General features: G+C 49.4%; 1 long non-coding RNA gene across 1 annotated transcript; it reads left to right on the top strand.

Annotated features, from left to right (window-relative positions):
- Positions 1–337: 337 nt before the first annotated feature.
- LOC119289187 lies at positions 338–1,102 on the top strand. The gene is made up of 4 exons (XR_005141450.1): positions 338–455; positions 606–677; positions 821–946; positions 1,050–1,102. It is a non-coding gene; the product is annotated as an uncharacterized LOC119289187 (long non-coding RNA).
- The last annotated feature ends 10,866 nt before the right edge of the window (positions 1,103–11,968 follow it).

Raw genomic sequence — 11,968 nt, forward strand, 5'->3', positions numbered from 1 at the left:
CCTCCTACATACTAGTATAACATTCCAGCCTGCCTTTCCCTGAAGATCCTAGCGCGAGAGACAAGAAGAAGATGGCCGCCGGCAGCTTGGCGATGCCCGCGCTACTCGTGGCGCTGCTGGCCTGCGCCGCCGCCCGGACGGCCGTCGCCGCCGGTCAGTCCTTCTTCTTGTCCTATGGCTTCTTCCTCAGTTTCAGGTGCAGGTGGAAGAGAGAGATACGGTGTGGTGCGTGGTGACGCTATAATAAGCTGCTGTTTGTGTCCGGTCCTCTGTCGCAGGCGGCACCGGCGCGGCGTGCGTCGGGGCGCTCTGCGGCATGGGCACCTGCAAGGAGCTGCAGGGGAACATCCCGTTGGGCTACGAGTGCGAGTGCGACCCCGGGTGGTCTCGGCCCAACTTCACCTTCCCTCCCCCCTTGCCGCCACACCTGTTTCTGCCCTGCGCCGTCCCCACCTGTAAGCAAAAGCGATCCATATGATATGATCACACCATGCACCATACTGTACGATTCACCTCTAAGCAGGGCTGTTGATCGCGCGTGCCAAAGTTAAAACCTTTGGATTTAACCTCTCTCTGGGAATATAATCGTTCCTTTGTTGATTCAGGCCTATCGATATCGGAGTTCACCTGCTACAGGCCCAAGCCGCCAAATCCCGCCAACGCAACCGTACTTGACCGTGCGTAAACTCGACCTCCCAACCTGCACTACGATTCAAACCTTGATAATCAGCGATCCATCGACGAGCTAGTTCATCAGGCAATGACATGGGCTGATTTTCCTTTGGCTTTGTGTGTGTGTGTGTGTGTGTGTGTGTGTCAGCCTGCTCATACACTGACTGTGGCTCGGAAGGCACGTGCGTGAGCGGAGAGGGCCGGCAGTACCGGTGCCAGTGCAACCCAGGCGCAACCAATGTGGAAGGCGACCCTACCCGCCCTTGCATCACCTGTAAGACCCCTCCCCCCGGTCTGAAATAATTGTCTCAACACTGAATTGAAGACTCTGCCTTTTCTTCTTCTTGTTTTGAGACCTGCTGTGCTTGAGCGTGTAGGTGCCACCGACGACAAGGGCTGCCCGGTTTCCACCCCTACGACGACACCGGCGCCGCCTTCGCCATCGTCGTCGACGGCGCCACCACCTGGTAATGCCAACGGCGCTCCCTCCAGCACCAAAGGCAATGCACCATCCATTCGATCCAACTCATTCCATCCCGTCCGTCGAGATCGTCACACACATATATACACTCGGACACAGAGCCTTGCATAGTTGCATGCATGCATCGATCCGCCTTCCATCTCCAGCCAGCATGAATGAAGAGAGGACATGGGCTGCTGACTAACTAATGACGCTGTGTATTTTGCAGGCTCTGTTTCGTTGGGGAATCGGCTGCGGCTGTCGCTGCTGCTGGCCTCCCTCGCCGCGCTTCACGCTGTAATTGTGTGATCAAGTGGCAGTACGCTGTGGCCTGTGACACGGACGTGCACGGATCAGGACTCAGTTTACTGCTAGGCCGAGGGGGCTGCAACGTACGTACGCTATGTATGGTGTGTACTGCGTATGCCAGTTCACAGGAGAAGATTGACGTGAACAAAGCAAATAATGGGGTTTGCATAACCCGGTTTTGGCAAATTTTAGCAAATAATGGGGTGTGCATTACCTGGCACATTTGTTTAGAAACAGCAAATATACATCACAATAGCTGTATGTAAGTTGCCTGACTTTGCGATTTGGATAAGTCGATTTTGTGGGAGGAGAAATGTTTGAAGGAGGAAGAAAGTTGAAGGAAGAAAAAAGAAGGACGACCGTTGGACCTCAATCCAATGGCCTAGAAAATTGACTTACCCAAAACAAAATTTTAGACGACTTATGTATAGCCAGTCCATACATACATACATACATGTAAAATACGGTGAAGCGATGCACCGTCGACACAAACACATTGTATGTTATATAACGAATCAGGGTTACACGATTAGATCGGTAAATATTCCTTGATCCCGACGACAACTATGCTACCACTCAACACACTATAGAACTAACACATTCCATCAGCGACTTCATCTTCCTGTTGGGATAAACCTGATGTTAAGTACATACATTGCAAAAAAGTCCTACATTAATTTATAGAGGGAGCAGTTTATTAGTTAATATCACCTTTTCACGCGCCTAAAAAAAGCTACCCTTTCATGAATAAAATGTTAGTCCACCTCAATAGGATGTTAGTCCACCTCAATAGGATTTGTACTATCATGAAAGACTGTATTAGCAGATAAATAGGTGGAGTCAAGATTGTTGCACCATAGCAAAGCAGCCTTTGGATGACTTGTACCAACTTATGTCATCAAAGCTTTTACCAAAATTACTTCAATAATATTTGCAGGGACTTATATTCTACCACAGTACACAGATATGGACACATGCATGTTTTCTTCTTTTCTTTCTGCGAAATGAGAGTTATTTACCCAAAACCACCGCATTTGGGGCTAGGGTAACAACTTGATACCACATTTGAGTCAGAGCACAAAAAACCACCAACTCTGCGCCTAATCTATAACGCCGAGCACTGATAGTCGAATTTACTCACGAAAACAGGGAAACCGACAGATAGGGCCCACATGTCGGGACGATGTGGCATGCCTATCTGGACAATTTGCTGAGGTGGACGTAGGTCCCATCTATCATCCTCACACACCTCCTCCTTCCTCCTCTCTGTCTTTTTTCTCTCTTCAACCAGCGAACACAGAGGACCTCGCCAGTGGCCATGCTCAGGCTGGACCCATGCCTCCGCCGCCATGGTCGTCCCTGCGGGCAGCCCAACGCCTGACGAGACGCCACGTCCCCCGCCATCAACCTCCTCCTCTCGTCCAAGCCGCTCCGGCGATGCGCGCCTCACCCCGAGCAGCACCACTCGGGCCGCTTGCCTTGCCGACCGCCACTCGCTCCGGATGTGGACGCCCGCAACCCCGCTGCCCTGGATCCGGTGCCCAGGACCCGTACGGCGTCCGCATCGGCCGCCGGCGTCCACACCCCCACGGAGCCCACAACAGCTCCTCCCCCATCCGCGGTCGCCGCCGACCACCATTCTCATGGCCAGAGACCACTCGAAGCCCCACCACCTTGTCTGGGAGCACCGGAATGCCTCCCTGAGCACGCCGTGGTCGTCTTATTCACCTCCGACCACCAACGTGCCTCGATCTCCTGCTCCGGTGAATCCCTGCGCCTCGCATCGAGTCCCTAGGCTTCGACATGTCCTCTTGATGCCTTCGCCGCCAACACCGGCAAGATGCAAGTCCCCAAGCCGTCTTCCTCACCTCACCATGCTTCGTCGGCCGCTGCCGTTCACGAGGACGTTGCTCCAGTGCTACCTCGCCGCGTCCGAGCACGCATACGTGCTGAAGGTGAGCACCGCGCCCCTTCCCCGCGCCATGGCGTGCTGTGCCTTCTTCAGTGACCAGAGGATGAACGCACGGAAAGTGCTCGATGGAATGCCTGATAGAAAGAATGTTGTGAAGAAGATGACCCTCTAGTCATTGACAGGTGGGGCCCAAGTCTCATTTGCCACATCAGTCGGTCAAAGTTTTTGGTCTTCGCCACATCAGCCTGACAAGCGGGGCCAAGCTGTCAGTTTCACTGTTTTCGTGAGCTTATCAGAGAATTAGTGCTCGGAGTTATAGGTTAGGCGCAAAGTTGGTGGTTTTTTGTGCCCTGACTCAAATGTGGTACCAAGTTGTTACCCTAGCCCCAAATGTGGTGATTTTGGGTAAATAACTCACACCCGTGAAATGACACAGATCTATAATATTTTGCCAGTGATACAATCAACCCCAAGAAAGAGAGAAATTACAACCGGGTCCCTAGGGAGCCGACCACACACATACACCACCACGAGTTGAGGGCGCGCTGCCGCTCCCTCCTAGAGACGGCGTGACCTTAAAATCTCACATGCCTATTTTCGTGCACCCTAGAAAACTAGATTACAACCTACACAGACGCAAAACCACCAATAAACCTTCTAACATCAGGGCAACATGCCCAACGTGTATAAAAAAAGGCATAGACAAGAATAGACTACGATTTCAGAAGCTTGAGCCCAAGACACATAGTAATACCTAAGTATCCATTTGACTGTTGTCCAATGCATATTAGTGGGTGCATGTATAAACTGACATCAATATCACATAATGTGAGAGCTTGAGGTGCATAGGTGGTGCTTCGCTGGCCTGGCTGGATCCGGGCGGATCTGGCCCGTGGTGGTCCGGCTTGGGGAGGTGGTGTTGCTGGGTGGTGGAGGCGGGAGTGGTGGAGGCTGGTGGCGGTGAGTGTTGTTGGTGGTGCGAGGTGGGACTGCTGCAGCCAGTTTTGGATCTCCCTCACCTTTGGTTGGTGTTGTGGCACTTCGGATCTGGTCTCCGGCAGGTGCACGATGGCGCACGTGGGGCGTGTTGGTGCTCTTGATGTTTGGTTGCAGCTCGGAACCATGGTGGTTCCTGGCTTCGGGCAGCGCTCCTCTGCTCCTCGCCGGCATGGTGCTCGGTTAGGTTTGGCGGCTCGCGCTGCATCCGGTGGCCCTGTGTTCGGACGGCCATTGGTGGGTCCATTGCCTAGTGCTGATATTTGGCCGTATGCGGTCTCCGCGGGGTGCGGTTGACTGCGACGGTTTGTCGTGCTTCTTCGTCTCGGAGAGGCCCGATGGTGGTGGTGGTCAGCTGTCGTCTTGCTGTAGGGATGTGCTCAAACTCCGGGTGAGAACCTTGTTGTAGGGATGTCAGTGGCAATGGTGTCTGTGGACATCGTTTTCCTTGTAGGAGGTGTCATTGTGGAGCTCGAGCACCTGTAGTACTTTGTTTTATGGTATCAGGATGAAAACCTAAGATCCGGCTTGTCGAATCGGATGACGATCTTGTGTCCTTGTAGGCACTACCTCCTTGGAGGCATCATTTTGGAGACCCAAATGACGGCTTCTGTGCCTGCGTGTAGTTGAGGTTGCAACGTTTGGTGGTGGTGGTGTGGCCAACTTGGGATCGGTCATAGGGTCCAATGGTGGTGGTGGTGGTGCGACTGGCTTGGAGTCGACGGTAGTTGTTTGGTGGGGTTTTCTGGGGTTTGGTGGCGGTGCCTTGGGCGCCGCAGGGCGGCCATCCGTTTCCCCCTTGTGAAGGTGTCTCACTATGCATGCTCAAGACTCTCCCTTGGCGGTCGATGTGTTGCAGCGAGCGTCGTGCCCTTGGTGATGTCTTGGTTCATCTTTGCTCTTTGATGGCGCCAGATGCCTCCCCAAATTGTTAATCGTTCCGATCTTCCGTGGCGGGGCACCCAGTCAAGGTTCATGTTTTTTTGCACTCGTTGGTTGTGGATGCTTCTGAGTTGTGCCGTGGGGCTCGGTATGCACGCAATGCAGTGCTTTAGGTTCCTCGCAAAGTCTTAAGTATTGTGATCCCTCAACGACACCCCACAACTACTTGTGTCTTTCGTGGTGATGGTCCTTTTAGTCTGCTAGCTAGTGTTGGAAATATGCCCTAGAGGCAATAATAAAATGGTTATTATTATATTTCCTTGTCCATGATAATTGTCTATTGTTCATGCTATAATTGTGTTATCCGGAAATCGTAATACATGTGTGAATATATAGACCACAACATGTCCCTAGTAAGCCTCTAGTTGACTAGCTCGTTGATCAATAGATGATTACGATTTCCTGACCATGGACATTGGATGTCATTGATAACGGGATCACATCATTAGGAGAATGATGTGATGGACAAGACCCAATCCTAAGCATAGCACAAGATCGTGTAGTTCGTTTGCTAGAGCTTTTCTAAATGTCAAGTATCATTTCCTTAGACCATGAGATTGTGCAACTCCCGGATACCGTAGGAGTGCTTTGGGTGTGCCAAATGTCACAACGTAACTGGGTGGCTATAAAGGTACACTACAGGTATCTCCGAAAGTGTCTGTTGCGTTGGCATGAATCGAGACTGGGATTTGTCACTCCGTATGACGGAGAGGTATCTCTGGGCCCACTCGGTAATGCATCATCATAATGAGCTCAGTGTGACTAAATAGTTGGTCACGGGATGATGTGTTACGGAACGAGTAAAGTGACTTGCCGGTAACGAGATTGAACAAGGTATTGGGATACCGACGATCGAATCTCGGGCAAGTAACGTACCGAATGACAAAGGGAATTGGATACGGGATTGATTGAATCCTTGACATTGTAGTTCATCCGATGAGATCATCATGGAACATGTGGGAGCCAACATGGGTATCCATATCTCGCTATTGGTTATTGACCGGAGAGTCGTCTCGGTCATGTCTGCATGTCTCCCGAACCCGTAGGGTCTACACACTTAAGGTTCGTTGACGCTAGGGTTGTAGAGATATTATTATGCGGTAACCTGAAAGTTGTTCGAAGTCCCGGATGAGATCCCAGACATCACGAGGAGTTCCGAAATGGTCAGGAGGTGAAGATTTATATATAGGAAGTCCAGTTTCGGCCATCAGGAAGGTTTCGGGGGTAATCGGTATTGTACCGGGACCACCGGGTGGGGCCACCTATCCCGGAGGGCCCCATGGGCTGAAATGGGAGGGGAACCAGCCCCTGGTGGTCTGGTGCGCCCCCCATGGGCCTCCCCCTGCGCCTAGGGTTGGAAACCCTAGGGGTGGGGGGCGCCCCACTTGGCTTGTGGGGCAAGTGCCCCTTGGCCGCCGCCCCCCCTTGGAGATCCCATCTCCTAGGGCCGGCACCCCCTCGGGGCCCTATATATAGTGGGGGGGGGGAGGGAGGGCAGCCGCACCAAGTCCCTGGCCCCTCCCTCTCCCCTTGTAACACCTCTCTCTCTCTCTCTTGTTGGAGCTTGGCGAAGCCCTGCCGAGATCACCGCTGCCTCCACCACCACGCCGTCGTGCTGCTAGATCTCCATCAACCTCTCCTTCTTCTTGCTGGATCAAGAAGGAGGAGACGTCTTTCCAACCGTACGTGTGTTGAACGCGGAGGTGCCATCCGTTCGACACTTGGTCATCGGTGATTTGGATCACGACGAGTACGTCTCCATCAACGCCGTTCTCTTGAACGCTTCCGCTCGCGATCTACAAGGGTATGTAGATGCACTCCCCTTTCCCTCGTTGTTAGATGACTCCATAGATTGATCTTGGTGATGCGTAGAAAATTTTAAAATTCTGCTATGTTCCCCAACAGTGGCATCATGAGCTAGGTCTATGCGTAGTTTCTATGCACGAGTAGAACACAAGTTGTTGTGGGCGTTGATTTTGTCAATTTACTTGCCGTTACTAGTCTTATCTTGATTCGGCGACATCGTGGGATGAAGCGTCCCGGACCGACCTTACACGTACGCTTACGTAAGACTGGTTCCACCGACTGACATGCACTAGTTGCATAAGGTGGCTAGCAGGTGTCTGTCTCTCCCACTTTAGTCGGATCGGATTCGATGAAAAGGGTCCTTATGAAGGGTAAATAGAAATTGGCATATCACGTTGTGGTTTTGGCGTAGGTAAGAAATGTTCTTGCTAGAAACCTATAGCAGCCACGTAAAAACTTGCAACAACAATTAGAGGACGTCTAACTTGTTTTTGCAGCATGTGCAATGTGATGTGATATGGCCAGAAGGATGTGATGAATGATATATGTGATGTATGAGATTGATCATGTTCTTGTAATAGGAATCACGACTTGCATGTTGATGAGTATGACAACCGGCAGGAGCCATAGGAGTTGTCTTAATTTATTTATGACCTGCGTTTCAACATAAACGTCATGTAATTACTTTACTTTATTGCGAAACCATTAGCCATAGTAGTAGAAGTAATAGATGACGAGACAACTTCATGAAGACACGATGATGGAGATCATGATGATGGAGATCATGGTGTCATGCCGGCGACGATGATGATCATGGCGCCCCGAAGATGGAGATCAAAAGGAGCAAATGATATTGGCCATATCATGTCACTATTTGATTGCATGTGATGTTTATCATGTTTTTGCTTCTTATTTGCTTAGAACGACGGTAGTAAATAAGATGATCCCTCACACTAATTTCAAGAAAGTGTTCCCCCTAACTGTGCACCGTTGCTAAGGTCCGTTGTTCCGAAGCACCACGTGATGATCGGGTGTGATAGGTTCTAATGTTCGCATACAACGGGTGTAAGCCAGATTTACACACGCAATACACTTAGGTTGACTTGATGAGCCTAGCATGTACAAACATGGCCTCGGAACACGGAAGACCGAAAGGTCGAACATGAGTCGTATAGAAGATACGATCAACATGAAGATGTTCACCGATGATGACTAGTCCGTCTCACGTGATGATCGGACACGGCCTAGTTGAATCGGATCATGTATCACTTAGATGACTGGAGGGATGTCTATCTGAGTGGGAGTTCATTGAATAATTTGATTAGATGAACTTAATTATCATGAACTTAGTCTAAAATCTTTACAATATGTCTTGTAGATCAAATGGCCCACGCTAATGTTGTCCTCAACTTCAACGCGTTCCTAGAGAAAACCAAGCTGAAAGACGATGGTAGCAACTATACGGACTGGGTCCGGAACTTGAGGATCATCCTCATAGCTGCCAAGAAAGCATATGTCCTTGAAGCACCGCTAGGTGAAGCACCACCCCCAGCAAACCAAGACGTTATGAACGCTTGGCAATCCCGTGTTGATGATTACTCCCTGGTTCAGTGCGGCATGCTTTACAGCTTAGAACCGGGGCTCCAGAAGCGTTTTGAGCAACACGGAGCATATGAGATGTTCCAAGTGCTGAAAATGGTTTTCCAAGCTCATGCCCGGGTCGAGAGATATGAAGTCTCCGACAAGTTCTACAGTTGTAAGATGGAGGAGAATAGTTCCGTCAGCGAGCACATACTCAAAATGTTTGGGTTACACAACCGCTTGTCTCAGCTGGGAGTTAATCTCCCGGATGATGCGGTCATTGACAGAATCCTTCAGTCGCTCCCACCTAGCTACAAGAGCTTTGTGATGAACTTCAATATGCTGGGGATGAAAAAGACCATTCCTGAGGTATATTCGATGCTGAAATCAGCGGAGGTGGAAATCAAAAAGGAACATCAAGTGTTGATGGTGAATAAAACCACTAAGTTCAAGAAAGGCAAGGGTAAAAAGAACTTCAAGAAGGACGGCAAGGGAGTTGCCGCGTTCGGTAAGCAAGCTGCCTGGAAGAAGCCAAAGAATGGACCCAAGCCCGAGACTGAGTGTTTTATTGCAAGGGAAGTGGTCACTAGAAGCGGAACTGCCTCAAGTACTTAGCGGACAAGAAGGCCGGCAACACCAAAGGTATATGTGATATACATGTTATTGATGTGTACCTTACCAGTACTCGTAGTAGCTCCTGGGTATTTGATACCGGTGCGGTTGCTCATATTTGTAACTCAAAACAGGAGCTGCGGAATAAGCGGAGACTGGCGAAGGACGAGGTGACGATGCGCATCGGGAATGGTTCCAAGGTCGATGTGATCGCCATCGGCACGCTACCTCTACATTTACCTACGGGATTAGTTTTAAACCTCAATAATTGTTATTTAGTGCCAGCTTTGATCATGAACATTGTATCAGGATCTCGTTTAATACGAGATGGCTACTCATTTAAATCCGAGAATAATGGTTGTTCTATTTATATGAGAGATATGTTTTATGGTCATGCCCCGCTGGTCAATGGTTTATTCTTGTTTAATCTCGAACATAATGTTACACATATTCATAGTGTGAATACCAAAAGATGTAAGGTTGATAATGATAGTCCCACATACTTGTGGCACTGCCGCCTTGGTCACATTGGTGTCAAACGCATGAAGAAACTCCATGCATATGGACTTTTGGAGTCTCTTGATTATGAATCATTTTACACGTGCGAACCATGCCTCATGGGCAAAATGACCAAGACTCCGATCTCCGGAACAATGGAGCGAGCAACCAACTTGTTGGAAATCATACATACTGATGTGTGCGGTCCAATGAGTGTTGAGGCTCGCGGTGGCTAGAGTTATGTTCTCACCCTCACTGATGACTTGAGTAGATATGGGTATGTCTACTTAATGAAACACAAGTCTGAGACCTTTGAAAAGTTCAAGGAATTTCAGACTGAGGTTGAGAATCAACATGACAGGAAAATCAAGTTCTTGCGATCGGATCGTGGGGGAGAATACTTGAGTCACGAATTTGGCACACACTTAAGGAAATGTGGAATAGTTTCACAACTCACGCCGCCTGGAACACCTCAGCGTAATGGTGTGTCCGAACATCGTAATCGCACTCTATTGGATATGGTGCGATCTATGATGTCTCTTACCGATCTACCGCTGTCATTTTGGGGCTATGCTTTAGAGACTGCCACATTCACTTTAAATAGGGCTCCGTCGAAATCCGTTGAGACGACACCGTATGAATTATGGTTTGGGAAGAAACCTAAGCTGTCGTTTCTAAAAGTTTGGGGATGCGATGCTTATGTGAAGAAACTTCAACCTGAAAAGCTCGAACCCAAATCGGAAAAATGCGTCTTCATAGGATACCCTAAAGAAACTATTGGGTATACCTTCTACCTCAGATATGAAGGCAATATCTTTGTTGCCAAGAATGGATCCTTTCTAGAGAAAGAGTTTCTCTCGAAAGAAGTAAGTGGGAGGAAAGTAGAACTTGATGAAGTATTGCCTCTTGAACCGGAGAGTGGCGCAGCTCAAGAAAATGTTCCTGAGGTGCCTGCACCGACTAGAGAGGAAGTTAATGATGATGATCACGAAACTTCAGATCAAGTTGCTACTGAACTTCGTTGGTCCAAAGGACACATTCCGCACCAGAGTGGTACGGCAACCCTGTCCTAGAAATCATGTAGTTAGACAATGGTGAACCTTCGAACTTGTAGCGCCCTCGATGCGGCTATATCTCCCACGTGTCGAAGCACGACTTAGAAGCATAACCGCATTGAAAGCAATGTCGCAAGTGAGGTAATCTTCAAACAACCCATGTAATACATAAGGGAAAGAGATACATAGTTGGCTTACAATCGCCACTTCACACAATACATGAATAAATCATTACATCATCCAGATACAATCAAGGTCTGACTACGGAACCAAAATAAAAGAAGACTACCCTAAAAGCTACACAGATCCCCGATCGACCCCAACTGGGCTCCACTACCGATCAATTGGAACGAAACAACACAAAGGACAAGTTCTTCATCGAGCTCCTCCTTGAGCTTGGTTGCGTCATCTGCACGGTTCAACGGCACCTGCAAACTGGTTTTGGAAGTATCTGTGAGTCACGGGGACTCAGCAATCTCACACCCTCGCGATCAAGACTATTTAAGCTTATAGGTAAGGCAAGGTAGGATGTGGAGCTGCAGCAAGCGACTAGCATATATGGTGGCTAATCTATTCGCAAAAGAGAGCGAGAAGAGAAGGCAAAAGCACGGGCGAACAACTATGATCAAGAAATGATCCTAGAACAACCTACGTCAAACATAACTCCAACACCGTGTTCACTTCCCGGACCCCGCCGAGAAGAGACCATCACGGTTACACACACGGTTGATGTATTTTAATTAAGGTCAACTTCAGGTTTTCTACAACCGGACATTAACAAATTCCCATCTGCCCATAACCGCGGGCACGACTTTCGAAAGTTCAAATCCCTGCAGGGGTGTCCCAACTTAGCCCATCACAAGCTCTCACGGTCAACGAAGGATATTCCTTCTAGCGGGAAGACCCGATCAGGCTCGGAATCGCAGTTACAAGACATCCTCGACAATGGTAAAACAAGTCCAGCAACACCGCCCGAATGTGCCGACAAATCCCGATATGAGTTGCACATATCTCGTTCTCAGGGCACACTCAGATAGGTCAAGCTACAAGTAAAAACCAACCCTCGAGTTGCCCCGAGGTGGCCCCGCAGGCTGCCCATTACGGACCAACACTTAGAGGAGCACT

The sequence above is a fragment of the Triticum dicoccoides genome, chromosome 4A (genome assembly GCF_002162155.2).
Source record: "Triticum dicoccoides isolate Atlit2015 ecotype Zavitan chromosome 4A, WEW_v2.0, whole genome shotgun sequence".
Classification (NCBI taxonomy): Eukaryota; Viridiplantae; Streptophyta; class Magnoliopsida; order Poales; family Poaceae; genus Triticum; species Triticum dicoccoides.